Source organism: Pinus tabuliformis, chromosome 6 (genome assembly GCF_031772625.1).
Source record: "Pinus tabuliformis cultivar Carrire ecotype Pingquan chromosome 6, CPIR1, whole genome shotgun sequence".
NCBI classification, from domain to species: Eukaryota; Viridiplantae; Streptophyta; class Pinopsida; order Pinales; family Pinaceae; genus Pinus; species Pinus tabuliformis.
This window is the reverse complement of record NC_142292.1, coordinates 1530917422-1530931435: the sequence shown is the minus strand read 5'-3', so window position 1 is coordinate 1530931435 and position 14014 is coordinate 1530917422. Positions and strand designations below refer to the sequence as shown.

Sequence of the window (14014 nt, the reverse complement as noted above, 5' to 3'; positions counted from 1 at the left end):
ATATTTTAATTATAATGGTCATTAATAAATTATATCTCATAAAATATATTAAATAATCTATATTTATTATTATTCCAATATTATTTAAATACAAGTGAATGGTAATAAATCACTATTATTTTTATAATTTAGTTACACTAGGTAGAGTGAAGATCTAACTTACCAATGGACCATTAAATAATTATTACACTATTACCTGTGTATCAAGAACTTGTTCAGGTTGGAGCCAGATTGACCCTTCTTCATCCAGTTCAGGTAGATTGGTTTGAATTCTGCAATTGTTCCCAATCACTTTCTTGAGGCATGAGACATGGAAAACTGGATGGATTTTTGCAGTGGGTGGCAAAGCTAGCTTGTAGGCAACTTCTCCAATGCGCTAAAGTACTTGATACGGTCCGTAGAATTTTGGAGATAGTTTCTGACAACCCTTGTCTTTACGTAATGTTTGCTTATATGGTTGCAGCCTCAAAAATACCTGATCCCCTTCTTGAAATTGGCGTTGTGAGTGATGTTGATCTACCTGTTGCTTCATGCGGTTTTGAGCTTGATGAAGATTCTCTCTAAGGTGAGCCAGCATGGTGGTGCGGTTCTGTAGTAGTTGATCCACTGCTTGTACCTTCGAGCATCCATTGATATAAGAAGTAGGGGAAGGAGGGAGTTGACCATAAACTGCTTCATATGGAGTCATTTTGGTGGTGGCATGATAGTTGGTGTTATACCACCATTCAGCTAGAGGTAACCACTGTACCCAAAGATGTTGCTTTTCTAAAGTGAAACACCTAAGGCATGTTTCCAGACATTTGTTCACTGCTTCAGCTTGACCATCAGTTTGTGGATGATAGGAAGTACTGAGTTGTAGTTGGGTACCTTGTAGCTGGAAGAGTTCCTGCCAAAAGTTACTGGTGAAGACCGGGTCACGATCAGACACAATGGAAGTGGGCATGCCATGCAATTTGAAGATCTAATCCATGAAAGATTGAGCGACCAAAGTCGGTGTAAAAGGGTGGGGTAGGGCGCAAAAATGAGCATACTTAGAAAGTTTGTCCACAACCACCATGATGACTGACTTGTTTCCTGACTTTGGAAGACTCATAATGAAATCCATAGAAACCTCTGTCCAGAGTGAGGCCGGGATGGGCAATCGCTGTAATGTGCCTGGGGATTTGACTGTTTCTCCTTTGTGGCGCTGACAGACGTCGCATTCAGCTACAAAAGTAAGAATGTCATTTTTCATGCCTGTCCAAAAAAAGATCGTCGAGTGCGAGCATACGTCTTCTGAAAGCCTGAATGTCCTGCAATGGGAGATGAGTGCAACTCCGCCAAAATGCGGCTTTTGAGGGTGGATGTTGGTGATATTACGACTCTGTCCTTGTAGCGAAGAATCTCATCCTGCCACGAGTAGCCTGCTGTGGAATTTGGATCCGCCTGCAGTTGATTAATGAGTTGGGAGAGCCAGAGATGTGAAAACCATTCTTTGCGGGCCTCTTCAATCCATTCTGGAATGGGAAGGGAAATTGCGAGCAAGGTACTTTCCTCCTCAAATTGGCGGGATAACGCATCTGCTACAATATTTTTGTGCCCTTTCTTGTAAATTATCTCATAATCATATCATAACATTTTGGCAAGCCATTTATTTTGTTATGGTGAGGATAGGCGTTGCTCCAAAAAATATTTAAGGCTTTGATGGTCGGTGCGGATTTGGAAACATCGCCCTAATAAGTATGGTCGCCAGGTATCTATTGCATGTAAGATGGCCATTATCTCCTTCTCATAAGTAGATTGTCTCAGATTCTTCCCACTTAGTTGTTGGCTCGTGAAAGCCAAGGGTCGACCTTCCTGCATTAAGACTGCCCCAATACCTGTACCCTAAGCATCACATTCAATCACAAAAGATTTGGTGAAATTGGGTAGTGCTAAGACTGGAGTGGAACACATGGCATGTTTGAGAGCTGTAAAGGCCTATTGTGCTTCATTATTCCAGAGGAATGAATTTTTCTTGAGGAGTTAAGTGAGGGGCCTAGCAATGTGACCATAATTGCGGGCAAATTTGTGATAGTAGCTTGTGAGACCCAAAAATCCTCTCAGGCTCTTCAATGTCTTAGGTTGAGGCCAATCCTGCATGGCTTGGATCTTTTTGGGGTCCACCCTGACACCTTCACGCCCCACAATGTGGCCCAAATACTCAACTTCTTCCATGCCAAAAGAGCACTTGGACATCTTGACAAATAATTTATGCTTGTGGATCAGTTGCAAGAGCAGATCTACATGCTGAAGATGTGCGGCCCAGGTGCGACTGTAGATGAGGATGTCATCAAAGAAAACAAGGACAATTTTTCTGAGATATGGTTTGAGCAGGTGGTTCATAAGGCTCTGAAAAGTGGATGGGGCATTACAAAGACCGAATGGCATGACCAGGAACTCATAATGGCCTTCATGAGTTCGGAAAGCAGTCTTTGGGATGTCTACTTCTTTCATGTGGATTTGGTGGTAGCTTAAGCGAAGGTCAAGCTTAGTAAAGAATTGAGCCCCATTTAGTTCATCCAACAAATCATCAACAACCGGGATGGGAAATTTATCTTTGACTGTCAACTTATTAAGGGCCCTGAAGTCTGGACACATATGCCATTCCCCATCTTTCTTGAGCACCATGACCACTGGCGATGAATAAGGACTAATGCTGGGACGAATGACACTTGCTTCCAAGAGTTCCTTGATTATTTTTTCTATTTCATTCTTTTGGGCAAACAGATATCTATATGGGCGCACATTTGGTGGTTGGGCCCCTGGCACCAAAGTAATGCTATGATCATGTTCCCCTCTCGTGGGTGAAAGCTCATGAGGCTTGTCAAAGACTGGCAGATGGTTGTTTAAGATCTGTTGTATCTCAGGATGAATATGAACAAGATTGGGTTTGCAGGCCTGGATGGCATTAAATTGAGCTATGACTCCATGGTGGCCCTTTTTTAACAATTTTTCCATTTGATGTGAGCTGATGATAGAGGGAGCTCCAGCCTGGAGTCCGCGGAGGGTATGTGTGTGGTTGTTCTGCTTAAAGCTCATACATAACTCCTGGAAATCCATTGTGATTGGGCCAAGTGTGTGAATCCATTCAGCACCGAGGACAATGTCGCACCCTCCCATGTGTATGGAAAACATGTGGGTCTTTAATTGATAATCCCCCATTTGAAGTTTGACATTTTCACAACGGCCTTCACATTTCATTGTTCCCCCATCAGCAATTTGGACATGGAAGTTAGAAACAGCTTGGACAAAACAATGCATTGCTTCCACGACTCTTTGATGGATAAAATGATGTGTACTTCCACTATCAATCAAGACTACTACTGGTCGATGCTTAATAAAACCTCTGATTTTGAGAGTTTGAGGCGAAGAAATCCTTGCCAAAGCATGCAACGATATAACTGGTTCTTCAGGCACATTGTCCTGCTGGTTGTCCTCTTCTTCCTCCTCTGGTTGCTCAAGTGGTGGGGCTTCCTCCGATGCACTGTGATCAGTAGCATCAATTTGAAAAAAATTGGGCTCCTTGCATTTATGCCCGGGGGAGTATTTCTCATCACAGTAGTAACATAATCCTTGCTTTCTTATTTCTGCCATTTCTGCTGGTGACACCTTTTGAACCTTGAGTGTCTGGGTAGTGCTTTGAGCCTGTGGGGGGTGACCTTTGGCGACGAAATTTAGGCGAGTGGACTGGGCCGCCAACGCTCGTTCGACTTCACGAGCTATCCTGCAAGCATGTAGCCATGAGCTAGGGTGGTGCAGTCGGACGTGGGCTTGTATGGCTTCTTTGAGACCACTGACAAAACATTCCGTGTAGAACTCATCTTGTAGACCTCCAGTGCGGAAAGCTAAGGCTTCAAAGGCTGCAATATATTCATTCACTGTTCCTGTTTGTCTGAGCTTAGTGAGACGGCCCAAAAAGTTAGATTCATGGTCAAAGCGATCCATAAGAGCTTTTTTGAATGTATCCCACGTCAAGGGCCTTCCATAGCAACGTTGATGCCATTGCCACCATTCTCATCTTTCATTGTCCAAGTACATGATACCCACACTAAGCTGAGTCACATTATCCAGGATGTAATTCAGTGTGAAATATTGCTCCATTTGTGCTATCCATGCGGCTAGGTGAGAGCCATCAAATTTATACATGTCCAACTTGGGTGGTCGCGGATGGGATTGTTGGGGGGTGCCAAAGAGGTGAAGAGACTGGCTAGACTCACCCTCACTGTTTTCATTGCCAATATATGCCTCCTCGTGTGCCTCCACCTTGCCCTTAGAGAGTGCTGCAGTTATTTCCTTCAGCTGCAATTGGATGTCTTTCAAGGATGATTCAAGGCTGTCCATCCTCTCATTCGCCATAGCTTGAGCTCTAGTTTGTACCATGCACTGAGCCGATTTACTTGAAATTTGGGACCGCCCGAATTTTTTGGCACTAACAACTGAATGGTACCACCTTGCTCAGCTCGTCGTCCTGATTCTTATGGGCTAAGTCACCAATAAGCGCCCCGGGGGAGTCTCAGACTTTTTTTTTTTTTATAAAATCCTAACAGAGTTTTACTCCTTGCTTAGGAATACTGCAGTAGCCGAATCCCGGAAATGTCAATGCTGCTAAAAGTCCTGCGAAAATCACGCCCAGGTATAGGAACCCACACAACTACTCAGATCTGGATGGCGGGTCTGAGAGATCTGAATGGCTGATCGGATAGATCTAAACGACGAAATAGATTGATACTGTGGATCTGATGGATCTAATAGATCTGAATGGCTGTTCTGATAAATTTGAACTGCGGAATTGATTGCTGTTGCTGCTGCAAAACCCCACTTGCGAGATCTGATCTGGTAGAGATTATGCGTGATCCAGAGATAGAGAATGGAACTATGGTCTCCAGGAGTGTTAGGTGCTACATATCGCAATATACATAAGGGTCTGAGAGTAGTACTCGACCCCATTTTTCAGGGCACTAACCAAGGAGGATGAACCGTACCCTTAGTCGTACATCCCGACTACCCTATCATATGGGCGAGTAATATCTCTGAGTGCTGTTCTCGGTGTACTATAGCAGCAAGACGACCGACGGTTATCTATGGCGAGGTTTCAAGGGAGCTAGGGGGTTTCTGATATACCCAGAGGGTACTTGGAAGACAGTCCGTGCACGGTTCTGTCTAATTTACTACTACTCGAAGGGGGTACCCACAAGGGTTACAAGGGGGTCCAACAAGCATGACCACATCTTGTATTTCCTGCGTGCGTGCCTCCCCAAATCCACAGGTTTATGCGCTCAACGACAAATCCCGTGGTTTAAAGACGCCGGAACATGTCTCTAGTCAATTTTTTTTTTTTTGCTAAAAAATGGAGATCCCACCAGCCCTGGAAAGCGCTCTGATACCACTTGTTATGCTCTTAACTTGCAAGATGATAATAGAATACCAACTATGTGAAGAAATATACCCAGAACATAGAACATTGAGAAATAACAGCGAGCATTTTATTATTGAGAAAGCAATGTTCACTTGCCTTTGCGAGGGGGCAACCTCCAATAGAACAGAGCTCGATTACAAAATAAGACACGATGCTCCTCGAGGGAAGTCTTTATCCTTTATATAGGATTCATACATGCAATACCATGGGGCAATACCATGGTTCTTATTAATACCATCTATCTAATACCATGGCCCATTTGCAACTAACTGTGGTCCCTTCATTAAATGCGGGTTAACCACTTACAATTATTAATATGGGCTTTATTGACTCTTTACTTAACTATAACTATGACTCGATCCTATGACATAAATAAGGGGGTTAGGGTGGGACCCTAACAATATAAGGGCTTCTGCTACTGTGGCTTAAGGCACAACTAGGCAACTACTTGAGACGTCCATTTTTTGTGATTGGAACCTTCTTCTTTGACTGCGGCTAGGGCATATAGAAGCCTCTTGAGATTGCGGATTAGGGCTCCTTGTTTGGACTGCAGATTAGGGCCTCTTGATTGTGTATTAGACTGCGGATTAGGCTGAGGATTAGACTACGGATTAGGTGTTGATTTGGGGTAGCATCGGATGTGCTCTAGCCACGAAATTTGGTGTAGAGGTTGGGGCACATGAGATCTCCAATACAAATAAAGGGTTTGGGAAGGTTCTAAACATATCAGGATATATTAAAATAATTAATATTTTTAGTGGAGTTCCTAAGTCTAAACTTAGGGAAAATAAAATATTAATGTGTATTAATATGAATCTGTGTTAAAATGGTCCAAAAGACATGGATCAAGCCAGATCTAATCTTAGCCGTTGATTAGGGACTTAATCTCGGCTGTTGATATGTCAACAGGAAAAGTATAAGAGGAGGCTTGAGGGTGACTTGGAGAATACACCAGATGATTTGTCATTCTATTCTCTAGAGCGGGGTTTGCTAAGAGAGATAGAATCAGTGATCGGGAGAGCAATTGAGGGGCATTGAGTACAAAGGAACAAAGAAGGCAAAGATTGTGCCGAGAGAGCAGGGAAACAACTAAGGAGGGTGACATAGAGCGAACAGGGGTTCACGCAGGGCCATGTAGAGGCAGCGAAGTGCTACGCAGAGCACTAGAGGGGCCAGCGTAGTTGATGCAGAGGCTCCTAGAGCTGACATAGGGCCTCCTGGGGTTGACGCAGGCCAAGAAAGGCTGACGCAGGGCCAACGTGCGACAGAGAGGGTCTGACGTAGTCCAGATTGGGTAGACGCTGGGGTTGAAGGAGCAATTTTGTGTTGAGGAGCTGCCGGAAGGGTTTTTCGGGGTTTTAGCCAGGAGATTTCTCTCAAACTGTGAGGTATAGCTGCGAAGGAAATTCTCTGTTGGGTAGGCCAGTTACGACACCCAGATTGTACTCTGATATTGCTTGGTAAGAAAACCCTCAGATAGTTGCACCAGTTTTCCCGCATTGGGTTTTTCCGAGGACATTGGTCCAAAAATAATGGTGTCATGTGGTGTGTTTGTTCTTGTTTCTTTTAGTTGCTGATCTGTAATATGTTGAGCATGCAATGGTGTTTATTTTCAGTATTTACTTTGTAAATAACTTGTTAAAGAAAACTAACAAGTAGGTAGGAATAAATTAGAAAAATTGCATGAAGGGTTTCTAAACTAAGTAAATTTAGAAACTTCAACATTAGGGGACCTTTTAAGCTGCGTATTGAAGCTCCCTTTGACTGCTAGAGATCCCCTCTAGGACTGCGGCCATATCCCTCCATTATCTGCGGCTAGGCTAAGGCTAGACTCCTCCCATTAGGACTGCGGCCAACTGTGTGTAGAACCATTCCTCTTGTCTGCGGCTAGGGCTCTTTTAGAGCTTCCTTTGACAGCGTATAGAAGCTCCATAAGACAACGTATTGAATCCTCTCCTTGCTGCGAAGAAGAGCCTCCTTTAGGGCAGCGTATAGGTCTCCTTCATGATTGTGATTTGATCTCTTTAGGGCAGCGTATAAGTCTCATTCATGGCAGCGTATAGGGCACTCCCTCTAAATCTCTCTTTCACTAAAACCCAAACAAATGAAGAGAGAGATCATAAGAGGTGTGTGTACAAAATGACTTGAGGTCCTCTTCTATTTATAATAAAACATTGAGGATAGGTTGGGGTAATGTGGTCGCTGGCCGTTCTTGACGAATTGTCACATAACACAAATAAATTCATATCTCCATGAATACATGTTGGAATCAGATGATCTTTAGATCAATCCTTCACCTCTTGATGAGAGGAATCCAAGAAAAATATTAGTTGCCATAAATAGGAAGACCCACATGGAGTTTAGCCCTAGTTGCGAATTTTAACACTCCCTCTCAACTAGGGAGAACTCCATTTTCTAATCCATTTGCCAGACTGGACTATCTTTGCCATCAACGCAATACCCTGCACTGCTCTGCTCTGTTGAACTATGAAGAAGAAGAAGTGTTCAAGAATGTATCATACCATTCTCTACTGACCCGAAGTAAGTCCCATATAAAGTGAGTGTCTTATACCACTCTTTCTAATCTGAAATCAGTTCCAAATAGAGTGTATCATACCACTCTTACTGATCCGAAATTAGCTCCAAATAAAGAGAGTGTATCATACCACTCTTACTGATCCGAAATCAGTTCCAAATAAAGAGAGTGTATCATACCACTCTTATTGACTCAAAGTCTGTTCCAATTGATCCCAGATCAATATCATCCTAGCATAGGGAGTACAGTAGTATACGATGCGTCCATCGGTAGTATTATAGTCCCTATCCTCATTTCCCTACTCATTGGCCAGATGAGAGGTACTTCCCATGAGTCCCAGATTGCATGGGTTGGATGTCTCAGCAGGAGAAGGATGAACCACTCATCTTGCCTACATGTCGGCATGGGGTATCCCAGGGGAAGGCTGAACCACTCATCCTATACCCAACAAATCACTAGGGGAAGGCTGAACCACTCACCCTATGATTGTGTCTCAACAGGGGAAGGATGAACCACTCATCCTGCCTACATAGCAAACCCCTAGGGGAAGGCTGAACCACTCACCCTATGGTTTCTCATCGCTCCAAGAAGTACCCCATGCCCCCCGGAGCTCCTAGAGCTCAATATCCATATCATACAGGACCCTAAGGAGAGGGTCTCTCCACGACTCCTAATCGTTCTCGGAAAGTCAAGAATTTGACCTTTGCCAGGGGCTTCGTCAAAATATCGTGACCTGCACATCAGTCCCAATGCGAGGTAGCCTTGTTGCTCCTTGTTGTACCATATCCCAGCTGAAGTGGTTTCTGATGTCTATATGCTCGGAGTGATCATGGAACATGAGATTCCTCGACAATCGAATCCCACTTTGGTTGTCACAGAAGATCACGATGGCATCCAGCACGTGTCCAAACAGCTCATTAAAGAGCTTCCACAACCAGACAGCTTCACAGGAGGCCATACTCTCAGCTATGTATTCAGCCTCAGTGGTGCTCAAAGCAACCGACTTCTGCTTCATGCTTATCAGCATCAGAATAATCATCATCATCATCATGAATAATCATGCAGCCTCACATCTTTGGCAATGTCTCTTAGTCCATGAGTGATTGTGCCCCGAAGATACCTTAGAAGAATCTTGGCACCAATCCAATGTGAGTGATGAGGGTCCGCCATATATTGGCTCAACATGCTGGCTGCAAAACATATATCCGGACGAGAGTTCACCAAGAGCATCAATGCTACTATGAGTTGACGAAACTCAGAGGCATTTATCAAATCAGGTCCGATAGCACTGCCACATAACTTCTTAAAGTTAAGCTTCATCGTGGTAGTCACGGGCTTGCAGTCCATCATTCCAAATTCGGAATCCAACTCCCTCTTACTTTTGCAAATGAGAGGGTCTGCACCTGTCAGAAAGAGGTCGTCCATATACACTACCGATATGAGAGGTCTATCATCCACAACCTTGCAATGGTTTGGATCGGCTTCACTCCTATTGAATCTCAGCTTCATCAAATAGCTATCAATGCTCTCAAACCAAGCTTCGGATGCTTGCTTCAAACTATAGAGATATTTCTTCAACCTGCGTACATGAGATTCCTTATCATGAATCTCAAACCCCTCGGTTGTTCCACATCTGTGGTCTTGCTATTAAATGAGGGGAATGGTCCCCTCGTAAGTTTTCGTTTGGTACATCTCGAACATGTACCTTCGTGCTCTTCCTTGAATTCAGGCATCCCTATCACCATCTGTCTCACATCGGGTAGGGCCTTACAATGAAGATGGGTAGACCTCCTGTGCCATTGAAGAGATGTGACACATGACATGGTACCCATTGGACTTCTTGCAACTTGGTGCAAATTACCATCCCTGAACCCAAGAGTAAAAGCATCTTTAAAATTCTTTTTCCAAACACGTACCTTTCCATCGATGAATGCCACCTTGAAACCTTTGATTTCCATTTTTGAAATGGACACCAGGTTCTTCTTGAGATCAGGTACATAAAGAACTTATTGTAAATGAATCGAGTTACCCTGATCCAATTGAAGAGTAAGATTCTCTACACCCTTTACGGGATAGGTGGCATCACCTCCAAGAATAATCTCCAAGCTTGTTTCCTTCTCTATCAGATTAGAGAGCACTTCCTTATATCCAGTGAAGTGCCTGGAGGCACCACTATCAATAAGCCAATTTCCCAACAAGTCCGGAGGAGAGGTAGAGGAGAGGGCCAATATAAGATAATACTCCTTTTGCTTATCAGAAACAACACTTGATTCTTCATACCTAGAGTTCCTTGCTTTCTTGGAGAGTTGGCCGTTTCCTTGATGGCTTGCATTCCTTTTTCCTTTGTCATTGTACCTGTCATTCCTTCGATCATTGAAGATGCCCTTGGAATGATCATCATCATGTGATGTGTCCCTTCTATTGGGACACCTCTTCGCATAATGGCCAAACTTATTGCAAGCAAGGCATCTGACCTTTCTTCCACCCTTGGATCTAGACTTTCCATTGAAGTGACCTTTGGGTAGGCCACTAGACGCTTGTCAATGGAATCTCTGATAATATTTTTCGCTTAGACTTCACCCTTGGTGTACTTGTTCTTTGGAGCAACCGGTGCATTTGATGGAGGCTCAAAGATTTTACCCTTCACGTAATCCAACACTTCTTGCTCTTCCAATTCAGTTGGGAAGTGGGATGAGGAACCCATTGAGATTTTGACCTTGTCCAACTGTCTTCGGTGATTGCTCTTTCACTCTTGCTTGGGCTTTGTCTTCACCTCACCTTTGATACCATGTTAAATTTTGGTATGTTCTATGCATAGAGCAATTTACTTCAATTTTTCATATTAGCTCAATGACAATATTCAGATTAGCAATCACATCAGCATGATAGTAAAGTGCAGATAGAACATAAACATAAATAACAGAAGACAAGCCAAGACAAGAGGACACAAGATGTGGCACCAGCCAGGGACAAACCCCAATGTGGGGAAACCATTGATCAATTATTCTTATATTCTTCATTAGTTCAGCAGAGAGAGAAAGTACAAATACATAAATCTGAGATTTTATGAGAACAGTAGTAAAGCTTTGACTAGAGAGGTCAAACAATACTGAATCTTTTATCTAGGTGGCATCAACTGGATGATCATCAAACTGAGCCAACCTTAGTCAAATCTGGACCCAAAACATCTCTAAGAATTCTGATGTCTTCTTGCTGCACTAGCTGTCACTGCTTCATGAGATAGGACATCAACATTCAGTCCTCTTCCTTCATACAGTCAACAATGCAGGTCTTCAAGGTGAGGCTCTACCACTTGTGCAATCCTTAGATCAAACTGTGCTGCTGGCTATGGCCTACGACCTAGCCCAGCAGCAAGTTAAACCTATGATCTTCAATCAACAATCAATAATATCGACGCAGTGATATTGAATCCAACAAGCTTGACCCAATCTGAATATACTGTTCTTGGACAAGGACAGATTTCTTCACTATAATGACAGAGGTTTAGCAACCTTACAAATTGTCCTCATGAACAACCTCATCACTGCACTGACACCACACTACTAGGACATAGTCTTTGATGCTGTCATGATGAATGGTTAGGGCACTTCTTGGTTGTAGCTTAGGGATCCAAACAACCTTTAAACAATAGAGCCTAACTCCTCCTTCTGCGGATCCTTCTGCCCCTCATGAACAACACTAACATGTCCAAACAGTGCTTAAATAGGTCACGCTGTCACCTACAACAATGTGGCATTATGACAACAACTTAGATGATTGTAACTAGGTCTCTTAGAGCCACGTATAAGGGATTATCCTAATGCGGCTTAAGGCACAACTAGACAAGTACTTGAGACGTCCATTTTCTATGGTTGGAACCTTCTTCTTTGACTGTGGGTAGGGCAGATAGAAGCCTCTTGAGACTGCGGATTAGAGCTCCGTTTGGACTATGGATTAGGGCCTCTTGACTGCGTTTTAGACTGCGGATTAGGCTGAGGATTAGACTGCGGATTAGGGGACCTTTTAAGCTACGTATTGAAGCTTCCTTTCACTGCTAGATCTCCCCTCTAGGACTGCGGCTAGATCTCTCCATTATTTGCGGCTAGGGTAAGGCTAGAATCTTCCCATTAGGACTGCAACTCGCTGTGTTTAGAACCCTTCCTCTTGTTTGCGGCTAGGGCTCTTTTAGAGCTTCCTTTGACAACGTATAGAAGCTCCATAAGACGGCGTATTGAATCCTCTCCTTGCTGCGAAGAAGAGCCTCCTTTAGGGCAACATATAGGTCTCTTTCATGACTGTGATTTGATCTCTTTAGGGCAACGTATGGAACTCCCTCTAAATCTCTCTTTCACCAAAACCCAAACAAATGAAGAGAGAGATCACAAGAGGTGTGTGTACAAAATGACTTGAGGTTCTCCTCTATTTATAATAAAACGTTGAGGATAGGTTGGGGTAATTTGGTTACTCGCCGACCTTGACGAATTGTCACATAACTCAAATAAATTCATATCTCCATGAATACATGTCGGAATTGGATGATCTTTAGATCAATCCTTCACCTCTCGATGAGAGGAATCCATGAAAAATATCAGCTGCCATAAATAGGAAGACGTACATGGAGTTTGGCCCTAGTTGCCAATTTTAACACTTATTGAGATATATTCAACACAAATTATTTCTAGGAACATTCACCCATTCATACATGGCCCATGACATGATGCAACACTATAAAATATCATAATTTCTACCAATTTGTATAGAAAAGTAGTAAATTTCAGACTTGTATAGCGAAAATCCCAGCGACGTTCATGTGACAAAAGTAAACAACAAGAATAAGCATGAAAAGAGCATTTACATGTACAAAAGAGTATATCCAATCATCATATTATGTCAATAATGACGCTTCAAGACAAGAGAGAGATATCCAAACATCAAAATTCATCCATAACATCCAAACTCGTTCTCCAAAACGGATAGTGAAAATCTCACAAGAGCTAATTACCCAATCCAAGTGATGATGATGAAAATGAATTATCTCGCTTCTATTTATGCACTCTCTAATGAATTCGATTTAGCTAAATTGACCTAATTGAGCCCCTAAAATAAAATAATGTGCATAATAACAATACTTTTGGTGACAAGCCCACCAAATAGCTCAATAATACAAGAATAAGCCTCTCAAGAGGGTGGAAAGGTCAAGAAAGTGAGTTGTTAGGCCTTTGAGGAGGTCTAATGAAGTCCATGAAGAAATGGACTCCAAACATAGTGGACAAGGAGTTGGCCCTTTGTTTTCCAAGCAAGAACCTGTGGTGCTCCCCTGTGGGTGTGGGGGCACAAGGACATCCCCATGGGCCTCCAAGTGGATGGAAAATTCCTGTAGACCATCTGTAAGGGCTAGGATAATGATATAAGCCCTCCCTCTGCAGCGAGAGACATCTTGTGGACCATGGAACATCTGCTAATTGTATGGTGCAAGTATGGAGCCGACTGGGCATGGTGAACCAGGTGCATCATCCTCATCCAAAAGGTGGAACACAAGCAATCAATGAGTGTTGCAGGGGATCCATGAAGTAATCTTTGCTATGGTGGGCGCCCATGGCTCTCAACCAATGTTACTTGGGAGCGGGAATGGGAGCGGGAGCGACCATTTTCAGAAGCTCCCGGTTTGGGAGCGAATCTGGGAGCGATTTTATATATATATATATATATATATATATATATATTTTATATTTTTTAATTTTTGATACATATATGTCAACAAAAACATGTAGAATGATGAATTAGATATAAAAAACATAGATTGATCATTGAACCATATCACATCAATCATCTATATTCTAGAAATTATAATATTCATCAACCATGTCCACAAGTTAGTAAAATACATATTACAACTGCAACATAATGAGTCTCGTGAATCATGATTCATCAAATTCAATCTTAAAGTTTCAACTTCAAGCTTTCAAAATTGAAAATTCAATATATAACATTTATCATCATTGATCACCAAAGTTGTACTTGTAAGCTAAGTTTAACGGTTA

At 42.8% G+C, this 14014-nt stretch overlaps 1 protein-coding gene across 3 annotated transcripts in view; it reads left to right on the top strand.

Annotated features, from left to right (window-relative positions):
• RAD50 (DNA repair-recombination protein (RAD50)) overlaps nucleotides 1-14014 on the top strand; it is a 446299-nt gene that overhangs the window by 162882 nt on the left and 269403 nt on the right. The gene's annotated exons all lie outside the window — the stretch shown is intronic.